The following is a 12,630-nucleotide window of genomic DNA, read 5'->3' as shown; positions in this document are numbered from 1 at the left end:
ATTCTATTCTAATGTCCATAGAACATTCTCTAGAATAGACCATGTTCCGGGACACAAAAACTCCAATACCAAAAGACTGAAATTATTCCCTCATATTCTCGACACCGTAGTTTTTGAAGTGGAACTCAACCACAAGGAAAAATTTGGAAGAAACTCAAACACTTGGAGACTAAGAACCATCCTGCTCAGGAATGACTCAATAAACCAGGAAATCAAAAATCAAATTAAACAATTTATGGAGACCAATGAGAATGAAAATACAACAGTCCAAAACCTATGGGATACTGCAAAGGCAGTCCTAAGGGGGAAATACATAGCCATCCAAGCCTCACTCAAAAGAATAGAAAAATCTAAAATGCAGTTTTTATATTCTCACCTCAAGAAGCTGGAACAGCAACAGAGGGACAGGCCTAATCCACGCACGAGGAAGCAGTTGACCAAAATTAGAGCTGAAATCAATCAAGCAGAAACCAGAAGTACAGTAGAGCAGATCAACAGGACTAGAAGCTGGTTCTTTGAGAGAATCAATAAAATTGACAGACCACTGGCAAGACTTATCCAAAAGAAAAGAGAAAGGACCCAGATTATTAAAATTATGAATGAAAAAGGAGAGGTCACGACGAACACCATTGAAATTGGAAGGATTATTAGAAATTTTTATCAACAGCTATATGCCAATAAACTAAGCAATCTGGAAGAGATGGAATCCTTCCTGGAAACCTATAAACTACCAAGATTGAAACCGGAAGAAATTGATTCCTTAAACAGGCCAATTAATTATGAAGAAATTGAGTCAGTGATAAACAACCTTCCAAATAACAAAACTCCAGGCCCGGACGGTTTTCCTGGGGAATTCTACCAAACATTCAAAGAAGAAATAATACCTATTCTCCTAAAGCTATTTCAAAAAATAGAAACAGAAGGAAAGCTACCAAACTCATTCTATGAGGCCAATATTACCTTGATCCCCAAACCAGGCAAAGACCCCATCAAAAAGGAGAATTACAGACCGATTTCCCTAATGAATATGGACGCCAAAATCCTCAACAAGATACTTGCTAATAGAATCCAACAGTACATTAAAAGGATTATCCATCACGATCAAGTGGGATTCATACCTGGGATGCAAGCGTGGTTCAATATTCGCAAATCAATCAGCGTGATACATCATATCAACAAGAAAAGACTCAGGAACCATATGATCCTCTCAATCGATGCCGAAAAAGCATTTGACAAAATACAGCATCCTTTCCTGATTAAAACCCTTCAGAGTGTAGGAATAGAGGGTACATTTCTCAATCTCATAAAAGCCATCTATGAAAAGCCTACTGCAAATATTATTCTCAATGGGGAAAAGCTGGAAGCCTTTCCCTTAAGATCAGGAACTCGACAAGGATGCCCACTCTCGCCACTATTATTCAACATAGTACTAGAAGTCCTTGCAACAGCAATCAGACGACAAAAAGGGATCAAAGGTATTCAAATTGGCAAAGAAGAAGTCAAAATGTCTCTCTTTGCAGATGACATGATACTCTATATGGAAAACCCAAAAGAAGCCACTCCCAAACTATTAGAAGTTATAGAGCAATTCAGTAACGTGGCGGGATACAAAATCAATGCTCAGAAATCAGTTGTATTTCTATACACGAATAACAAGACGGAAGAAAGAGAAATTAGGGAATCCATCCCATTTACAATAGCACCAAAAACCATAAGTTACCTTGGAATTAACTTAACCAGAGACGTAAAGGACCTATATTCTAGAAACTATAAATCACTCTTGAAAGACATTGAGGAAGACATAAAAAGATGGAAAGATATTCCATGCTCATGGATCGGAAGAATTAACATAGTTAAAATGTCCATGCTACCCAGAGCAATCTACACTTTCAGTGCTATCCCGATCAAAATACAGAGGACATTTTTCAAAGAACTGGAACAAAGAGTCCTTAAATTTGTATGGAACTAGAAAAGGCCCCGAATCTCCAAGGAACTGTTGAAAAGGAAAAACAAAGCTGGGGGCATCACAATGCCGGATTTCGAGCTGTACTACAAAGCTGTGATCACAAAGACAGCATGGTACTGGCACAAAAACAGACACATAGACCAATGGAACAGAATAGAGAGCCCAGAAATGGACCCTCGCTGTTTGGGCAGCTAATATTTGATAAAGCAGGAAAAAACATCCGGTGGGAAAAAGATAGTCTCTTCAATCAATGGTGCTGGGAAAATTGGACAGCTACATGCAAAAGAATGAAACTTGACCACTCTCTCACACCATACACAAAAATAAACTCCAAATGGATGAAAGACCTCGATGTGAGACAGGAATCCATCAAAATCCTAGAGGAGAACATAGGCAGCAGCCTCTACGACATCGGCCAAAGCAACCTTTTTCATGACAACCTTATGCCAGTTAGAATGGCAAAAATTGACAAGGCAAGAAACAACAATTGCTGGAGAGGATATGGAGAAAGGGGATCCCTTCTACATTGTTGGTGGGAATGCAAGTTGGTACAGCCACTCTGGAAAACAGTGTGGAGGTCCCTTAAAAAGTTAAAAATTGAGCTACCCTATGACCCAGCCATTACACTACCGGGTATTTACCCCAAAGGTACAGACGTAGTGAAGAGAAGGGCCATATGCACCCCAATGTTCATAGCAGCATTGTCCACAATAGCTAAATCATGGAAGGAACCGAGATGCCCTTCAACAGATGCCTGATTAAGACGTTGTGGTCCATATATACAATGGAATATTACCAGCTATCAGAAAGAACGAGTTCTCTACATTTGCTGCAACATGGACGGCACTGGAGGAGATAATGCTAAGTGAAATAAGTCAAGCAGAGAAAGACAATTATCATATGATTTCTCTCATCTGTGGAACATGGGAACTAGGAAGATCGGTAGGGGAAGAAAGGGATAAAGAAAGGGGGGGTAATCAGAAGGCGGAATGAAGCATGAGAGATTATGGACTCTGAGAAACAAACTGAGGGCTTCAGAGGGGAGAGGGGTGGGGGAATGGGATAGACTGGTGATGGGTAGTAAGGAGGGCATGTATTGCATGGTGCACTGGGTGTTATATGCAACTAATGAATCATCGAACTTTACATCAGAAACCAGGGATGTACTGTATGGTGACTAACATAATATAAAAAAAAATTTTTTTAAAAGAAAGAAATTATGTTTAAATTGTTTTAATTTTAAGGATTTTAATGATATTAATGATATATTAAATAATTTTAATAAAATTTTAGTGATAAAAATTAAAAATTTTATAATACTTAGCAGATTTTATTTTTTTATTTTGATTTAAAAAAAAGTTTATTCAAGTACTCCTGGGATAAAAAGTCCTGGGTCAGTCCAGTGGCTTAAGAGTCAGGATTAAGATTTTTTTTTTTGGGGGGGGGAGTAGGTGGTGGGTTCCGGGAGAGGGAGAGAGACTCCTCAAGCAGGCTCCATAACCAGTGTGCAGCCCAATGCAAGGCTCAATCTTACAACCTTGAGATCATGAACTGACCTGAAATTGAGTCTGTCACTCAATTGGCTGAGCCACCCAGGCACCCAATACTTAGCAGACTTTTAAAAACATACTTTCAAATGCATTATGTAAGTGGGCCTTCATAACATTTTAAGATTGTAGAGACTGGCATTCCCATTTTAGAGATGAAAGAACTAAAATCAAAGAACCACATATATCCATAAAGTAATTTGATTCTCAACATTGAAGGGTGGTTGTTCCTATTTTTTATTTTAGAGAAGAAACAACTGAACCTGTGAGAAGTTAAATTATGTGTCCATAGTCACTAAGTTGCCAAGCAGCACATTTATGATTTATAAATCCCAGTCTGTCCAATTCCAAAGTCTCTGTCTTTCCATAGTTCTTCCAACATGTACCATGATATAGCACAAAGAACACATACCATGACTGGGAATGAAAATATTTTTTATTGGGGCGCCTGGGTGGTGCATTCTGTTGAACCTCGGACTCTTAGTTTTGGCTCAGGTCGTGCTCCCAGGGTCTTGAGATCAAGCCCAGCTCAGCGTGAAGTCTGCTTAAGACTTTCTCTCCCTCTCGTTCTACTTCTCCAACCCCAGCCCCCCCAGGCCTCTGCTCTCTTTCCCCACTAAAATAAATTTAAAAAAATAAAAATAAAAAAATGTTTATTGATTACGTACTAAATATATTAAACTTCATCTTTTATCTTAATGATAATCCTTACAAGAAGTTTTATTTATTTTATTTTATTTTTAAAGATTGTATTTATTTGCTTGAGAGAGAGACAGTGACAGAGATAGCAAGAGAGAGCACAAGCTGGGAGGAGAGGGAGAAGCAGGCTCCCACTGAGCAGGGAGTGGGACGTGGGGCTTGAACCCAGGAGTCTGGGATCATGACCTCAGCCAAAGGCAGGTGATTAACTGCGTGAGCCACCCAGGTGCTCCACAAGTAGTTTTATTTAGAATATGACTCTCTAATGGTGCTTAACGTATGGCAGGCATTACATTAGCAGAGGGGGATAGAAGTTTGAGAATACAGATGACAAAACAGAGGACAATCACACTACTAATAAGTGGAAGACAGGATTTGAAACTACATCTATAAGAATAAAGAAATATTCACACAAAATCTTTCTAACTTCAATCGTCGCCAAAAGAAAATATAAAATCCACATCTATTCCATAACTTTGCTGAATTTTCTCACAAGTATAATTTTCATGATTTTTTTTTGCTTGAGACAATTATGAATTATGAGCCTATAAAGCTTTGATTCCCCATTAAATACTATGTTGGGAATGTAATAATTGGATTTTCTTTCCTCCCTTGACTATTCCAGGACCAGCTAGCTGTTCTGGTGTTGAAAATTATTCTTTGTTGGCTAAACTTTTTTGCATATAACTTCAATTATGTTATCATTCAGAGTTATTATGGTTTAACCACACTGGATTTTATATTACTGTATTAGTTATAAAAAGGAACATCATTCTGTATGTAAAATATCTGAGTTACAGAGCACAATACATAAAGAGGAAAAAACATTTTTTTTTACCTTTGCCAACTTTCTTGGCACCCAGTTTAAATATGAGAAAGTTGAATTATGTTGGAGTGTCTCTTTCTCCAGTAAAATATATTTTATGACAACAATCTCTATGGTTAGATCACATTATATACTTTATACACACACACACAAACACACATGTATGTATATATCTCCTAAATAACCAGAAAATGGTTGTATTCGTGTCAAAACAAGTAACAGATAAAAGAAAAAAATCTTGAATTGTAATCCTGATTCTATTAAAAACTTGCTGCATGACCTTAGGCAAGAAAACTCTCTGAGCCTGTTTCCTTTTTTTATAAGATGGCATTAACTTCTACCTATGTGAAAATGTGAGGTGTCCACCTTAAAAATAAACCTTAATACTAAGAAATCCACCATGCCACTTTAGAAATAGCACCATATAACAGTTCAGTTTATATTAGTCTTCTAGTTAAATTAGACACAGCTGAAGAGCTAAAGAAGAAAAGAAGAGGCCAAGGCAGAAAATTCTCTCTCCAGATCTTTCTACACTTCATTAAATGATCATGGGAAGGTTATTTAGATTTTCTCTGTCCATGTATGTCCTTCTGAAGTATCAGGGAGCTACCAGAATTTCTTTCTCTCTCTCTCTCTCTCTCTCTCTCTCTTAATTCTCCCAAACCTGGAAAACCAGCTTGAAAAGCTCCGAATAGTTTCATCAGTATTTTACAATAATTAAAATCAGGTAATAAATTCTTTCTCTTTTTTTTCCCTTTCCTTCCTTCCTCCCTTCCTTCCTTCCTCCCTCCCTCTCCCTCTCCCACTTTTCTTTCTTTCTTCCTTTCTTTCTTTTCTTTTCTTTCTTTTTTCTTTCTTTCTTTCTTTCTTTCTTTCTTTCTTTCTTTCTTTCCTTTCCTTTCCTTTCCTTTCCTTTCCTTTCCTTTCCTTTCCTTTCCTTTCTCATTTCATCGGCTATAAAGCTTTGGCCTAGAGTAAACAAAATCAACTCAACTCAGTGAGAAATTTTAAAAATCAAATTGGCCATTTTATATTAATGACACAATTAATTCTGACACAATTAATTTGCTGACTTATGTGTGAGATTTGCATTTATTTATTTCCTTCTTCCACCCTACTTTTCTAACACCAGACCTTCCACTAATGGCAGATGCCTCTGTTACTGGTGCCCTCCGTCTTGACCATTTCTGTGTACATTGGCCTGACTTACCAACTGCCAACATCTCTTCACCTGAGGGCTTTCCTGGCCAGTAAGGCCTGTTCTTCCTTCTCTTGTAGCAGGTTGGAAATGCCCAAGAATTAATGGCCCTCCTGTGTAGCCCTCATCCGGGGCTGTACACACACTTGAGGCCCCTCTGAGGCATGGGTTCTAAACACCTCCCAGGGTTCTCTGGTGGATTAAGGCCCAGTTGCCCCTTTTTGAATGCCTTCCTTTCCCTGCCCCACTTTCCCACTTCTCTAGGCTATTTTCTGGGAACTGTCAAAGGAACTATTTAAAACCGAATCTCTGTTTCAGGGTTATTCTCATCCAAAAAGATGAAGGTCTTAAGGTTTTATGGTACCAGAAGTCACCAGGAGTTTCTCAATATGACCCACCGCCTTGATACACATCTCAAACATTGCTGCCAGACCCCTATTTCTAAAGCACAAATATGATTGGATAATTTCTCTGTTTATTTTTTTTTTTAGGTTGAAATTCAAACTCCTTAGCAGGATATAAAAGACCTATGGAAATCTAATACTTGCCTAATCCTCCAGACTATCCTCCTTTTTTGTCCCATGGTGAGAGTAGAGTAGACACTGGGGAAACAGTATTTACCAGGCATGTGCCATACTAGTACTCGCACTAATTGCATTAGATGTGTTATATGGTCATAGCACAAACCTACAAGGACGAAATCAATAATTTCCATTTTGCAGATGAGGAAACTGTCAGCAAAATAACTGACTGAACACAGTCACTCTGCCTCTGACCACCCAAGCCTTTATTCAAATTCAAGTCTAGGTGATTCCTACACCCTTTCCATTCTGTGGCCTCCTCACTCAGGGTGACCACACATCCTAATTTGCCTGGGACAGCACCTGTTTGTTCTTGTTGACCCAGAGCAGTTATGAAAAGCATTCCTTTTCATTTTCAAAAGTATCATCCTGTTTTGTGGGTGAATTATATGGTCCCTCTGGCCATAGTCTGACTCCACCGTGCTATCAGCTATTTCTGGAAAGCACTATACTCATGATTCCATTTCCTGCTCTGTGCTGTTCCTTCTGCCTAAAATATCCTTTCTTTCCCTTTTTTCCTGGAAAAATGAGTCCAGTGCTCAGGACTCTGCTCTTTGTTATCTCTGTCTTTCCATTCTTCTAGCTATAAGCAAGAGGTTTGAGACACTCCTCTGTGCTCCTCATACCCCTGTTTACTATTATTCTACTGTGGTTTTTTGAGTATTTGTCAGTCTTCTCTACCAGCCTGTGAATTTCTTAATGTTTGGGCTGTACCTTCATTATCTCTGTATATTCACAGAGCTTACAATTTCCCATGACCCAGCAGATGCGTATTAAATATTTGTTGAATGTTTGGATAAATGACATTATAAAATTAGAAAAATCTAGCCATCCACAGAAATTATAAAAAGTAGAAACGGGATCTTTCAAAAGGGGTAGGTTTATACTAGCTAGCTCTGACTTACTTTACCTGGAGGCTGCTTAATTCTGAGCAAGTGTTTAGAGAGCCTCTCATCTGGCATCAGCATTCCTACCTTATTCCTATCATGTGCCTCAGGCTCCATTTAAGTATTTTCCTGTCCTCTCTTATCCTGGTTAGGAGTCAACCAGTCTGGGTTAGAACTTTTGCTCCACCATTTCCTACCTAGACTATGTGAAACTCTCAAGTTTCTTTCTCAAGAGGAAAGGTGCCTCAGTGTTAATGGGTGCTGCCTAAGAGAGAGGAGGAAGGTCATTTAGAAAACCTGAGAAGATGCACCAGATTTGTGTCCAATATACTGACTCTCTAGGCTCCAATGTAAAAGACTGCACTGACACTCTCTCTGCATCAAAAGTCATGACCAGTAGGCTATTCTCTAGGACTCTCTATATACTCTAGCCAAATGAATTATATGCTTGTTAAGAAAGAGTTATGTTGATTCCTAAAATTTTCTACCATTTATACTTATTAGAATTATACAATTTAATTAAATACCACAAAACCTGATAAATATGAGTGTGAAAATGACAGGTATTTGTATGAAAACTAAGGAAAGTTAAAGACTTCATAAAGGTAAGTCTGTAAAAAGTGCTATCAAAGTAGGCTTATATTTTTAAGTGTGTTTTTTTTAATTGAAGTATAGTTGATGTACAATGTTATTATTAATTTCAGGTGTAAAACACAGTGATTTGACTGTTAATTCTATACATTATGCAATGCTCACGATGATCCGTGTAGTTACCATCTGTCACCATACAACGTTATCACGGTATTATTCCCTATATTTTCTATGCTGGGTTTTATCCTCATGACTTATGTATTTTATAACTGAAAGTTTGTACCTCTTAATCCCCTTCACCTAAACCCTAAAGTAGGCTTATTAAGAGAGACAACTGTAAAATATTTGCAAGGGGGCAATGTAAAAAGCCCGAAGATTCTGCACTCAGACTGCTTCTCCCGTGTCTTTACATTCTTGCTCCAAGGAAAATCACATATAAAGGATGATCTATGTGGTAGTAAGTGAAAGACAGTATGGAACTCCAGTTGGCAAATTCATAATCAAAGAAAAGCCCTTGGCTAACAACAACAAAAATATTATTTTATATATATCTATTTATGATAAACTAAAAAGAATTTTTAGAGCTATATATGCAGTCTGTTTAAGATTCTTTGTTTTAGCCACCTTTTTAAGTTTACCAACTATAATCAGATGGTCTTGATTCTGCTGCGGTAAAGAAAACCCTCGAGTCTCAGTGAATAACACAACAAACTTTATTTCTTGCTCATCCTAAGTCTGCAGGTCCTAGAAACCTGTCCTCCGCGGGTGACCGTCTGAAGCACTTATCATATGAAACATGTACTCTCCTAGGTCAACAGAAAAAGGAAGAGAAAACACAAAGAGTACTGCACAGGCTCTTTAATGCCACCTACAAGTGGTGCACTTCTGCACATTAGCCAAAGCAACATCTAAATTCAAGGATGTGGAAAAGCAATAATGCTCTCGTGTGCCAGAAGGGGAGAAGGGTTGGAAATTTGGTGAGCAACAGGGATATCCACCACACCAACCTTCTATCGTACCTAGCATGTGAAATAGGGGCTCCTCTGCTTGATTAAATGAAGGATATTGAGGCAGAGAAAGAGATCAGTTTTTCTTTAAATAATTAAAATAAATATTTAAAATTGATAGCTTAGTGATTATATTTTCAAGGCTATTCTTTATTTCTGAGAACTCATAACCAATTAAAGTAATTCTAGAGAAGACTTTTAAATAATACTTAAGTCATGAGCCCCCAAAGTTTAATTCAGTCCACATAATTTATTGTCATCAAAATGTAAAATATATTCCCCTAATCATGCATTCTGCTTTTATACCTAAAAAGTAAAGAATATTAATACATTAAAAACCTCATACCAAAAAAAAAAATCCATATATTATCAGTTGACTGCCAATATGGTGGAATCATTAAAAGACCTAAGATGCAGAAAGTTCAGTTTTGATGATTTTTTAAATCATCCAATAATAATCCTTAACATTTTTCTTTTCTTCTTCCTCCGCTTCTTCTCCCTCCCTCCCTCTCTTTTTTTTTTTTTTTGCATTATTATCTCATTTTTATTTCATTTCATAGCTACATTTTCAATGTCAATTGTCAGGGCAGCTGCATGTAGTGTAGATATCATATTTCATTTTTTCATTTTAAGATACAGTATGTCATAGAAATATATCAACTTTTTTAACTTTTTAATTTTAATTACAGTAAACATACAGTGTTATATTAGTTTTAGGTATACATTATAGTGAATCAACAATGCTCTACATTACTCAGTGCTCATCATGGTAAGTATACTCTTTTTTTACCCCCAAATCAATACAGCTTTTATTGGATCTCTAAAATATCACAAATAAGTCCCAAAAATCATCTGGCATCTTGCTGTTTCTGTAACTGGAAAACTTAGATCTTCTTCATCAGCCTGCAGAACTGTTCCTTTCTCAGAAACATAGATAGCAACCAAAAATTTTCTGATATCCTTGTTTTCACTGTTGTGGCTTCCTGAATCAAAGCAGCTGAGGTTGATACAAGTTAAATGTCATTTCTTTCAAGAATTAACTCATCTTTCTGGGCTTGAGATATTGAACAAGAAACACCTGGCCTCATCTGAACCCTGTGAATATATTTTTCACCCCAAAAATTTCAGATTTCAACAAGAGAATCATTCTCCTGAATAACGGCATTGATGGGGACGTGAGCATACACAGGCCTCATATTGTAATGCAAGCCCAGTGCTAACACCCTTGACTGTGTTCTGTACATGACTACGGATAGTGCAAACAGTAGCCAATTCTTTTTTAGTTCCCCACCATTTGTCAACCTGGAGCCTCTTCTTTTTCTTCCCAAGGAGACTGAGTTCTACGTTGATGTGATTAAAGTCCCAGCAGAGTACCTCTGGGGCCCTTCCCAATAACAGCAGATCCTTTAAAAGTGATGTTGGCATTTTCTGGAATGTCGACAGTCTGATTGCCAAAAATGGTCTTCATTCTCACAACAGATGTGGCAAAAATGATGTATACTCTTAATCCCCTTCACCTATTTCACCCATCCCTCCACCCACCTCTCTTCTTGTAACCATCAGCCTGTTCTCTATAGTTGAGTCTGTTTCTTAGTTTCTCTCTCTCTCTCTGTCCCTTTCTCCATTTGTCTTTTAAATTCCATGTATTGAGTAAAATCAGATATTTGTCTTTCTCTTACTGACATATGTCACTTAGCGTTATACTCTCCAGCTCCATCCATGTTGTTATAAATGGCAAGATTTCATTCTTTTTTTATGGTTGAATAACTTTCCATTGTCTCTATATATCATATATTTATCCATTATGGACACTTGGGTTGCTTCCATAATTTCGTTATTATAAATAATGCTGCAATGAACATAGGGGTGCATGTATGCTTTTGAATTAGTGGTTTTGTATTCCTTGGACAAATACCCAGTAGTAGGATTACTAGATTGAAGGGTAGTTCTAGTTTTAATTTTTTGAGGAACCTCCGTACTTTTTTCCATCTGGCTGTACCAGTTTGCATTCTTACCGACAGTGCATGAGGGTTTCTCTTTCTCCACATCTTTGCCAACCCTTGTTGTTCCTTGTGTTGTTGGTTTTAGCCATTCTAACAGGCGTAAGGTGATATCTAATTGCATTTTCCTGATGAGTGATGTTGAGCATCTTTTCATGTATCTGTTGGCCATCTGCATGTCTTCTTTGGAGAAATGCCTGTTAATGTCTTCTGCTCATTTTTAAATTGGATTATTTGTTTTTGGGGTATTGAGTTTTATAAGTTCTCTATAAATTTTGGATACTAACCCTTTATTGGGTATGTCATTTGCAAATATCTTCTCCCATTCAGCATGTTGTCTTTCAGTTTTGTGGATTGTTTCCCTTGCGGTGCTGCAGCTTTTTATTTTGATGTGGGCCCAAGAGTTTATTCTTGCTTTTATTTCCCCTGCTTCAAGTGATATATCTAGAAAAATATTGCTATGGCTGATGTCAGAGAAATTACTGCCTATGCTCTAGTTCCAGGACTTTCATGATTTCAGGTCTTACAGTTAGGTTTTTAATCCATTTTGAGTTCATTTGTGTGTATGGTGAATGAAAGTGGTCCAGTTTTCCCAAAACCATTTGTTTAAGAGACTGTTTTTTTCTCATTGCCTATTCTTGCTTTTTTTGTTGAAGATTAATTGGCCATATAATCATGGGTTTCTGGGCTTTCTATCCTGTTCCATTGATCTGTGTGTCTATTTTTGTGCCAGTACGATACTGTTTTGATTACTACAGTTTGTAGTATAAGTTGAAATCTGGAATTGTAATGCCTCTAGCTTTGTTTTTCAAGATTGTTTTGGCTGTTCAGGGTGTTTTGTGGTTCCCTACAAATATTTTAGGATTGTTTTTTCTAGTTCTATGAAAAATGCTGCTGGTATTTTGATAGGAATTGCATTAAATCTGTAGATTGTGTTGGGTAGTATACATCTTTTAACAATATTTGTTCTTCCAATCCATGAGCATGGAATATCTTTCCATGTGTTTGTGTCATCTTTGATGTCTTTCACAACTGTTTTATAGTTTTCAGAGTACAGGTGTTTCATCTCCTTGGATAAGTTTATCGCCAGGTATTTTATTATTTTTGGTGCAATTATAAATGGTATTGCTTTCTTAATTTCTCTTTCTGTTGCTTCATTATTTGTGAATAGAGATACAGTGGATATCTGTACATTGATTTTGTACCCTGTGATTTTTAAACTCATTTATTGGTTCTAGTAGTTTTTTGATGAAGTCTTCAGGGTTTTCTATCATATCATGTCATCTACAGATAGTGAAAGTTTTACTTCTTCCTTACCAATGTGAATG

General features: G+C 37.1%; 1 pseudogene; it reads right to left on the bottom strand.

Moving 5' to 3' along the window:
* Positions 1-10,130: 10,130 nt before the first annotated feature.
* Positions 10,131-10,791, bottom strand: LOC121100680 (annotated as a pseudogene).
* Positions 10,792-12,630: the final 1,839 nt, after the last annotated feature.

The sequence above is a fragment of the Ursus maritimus genome, unplaced genomic scaffold, assembly GCF_017311325.1.
Source record: "Ursus maritimus isolate PB19 unplaced genomic scaffold, ASM1731132v1 scaffold_5, whole genome shotgun sequence".
Lineage (NCBI taxonomy): Eukaryota > Metazoa > Chordata > Mammalia > Carnivora > Ursidae > Ursus > Ursus maritimus.
This window is presented reverse-complemented; position numbering and strand designations above follow the sequence as displayed.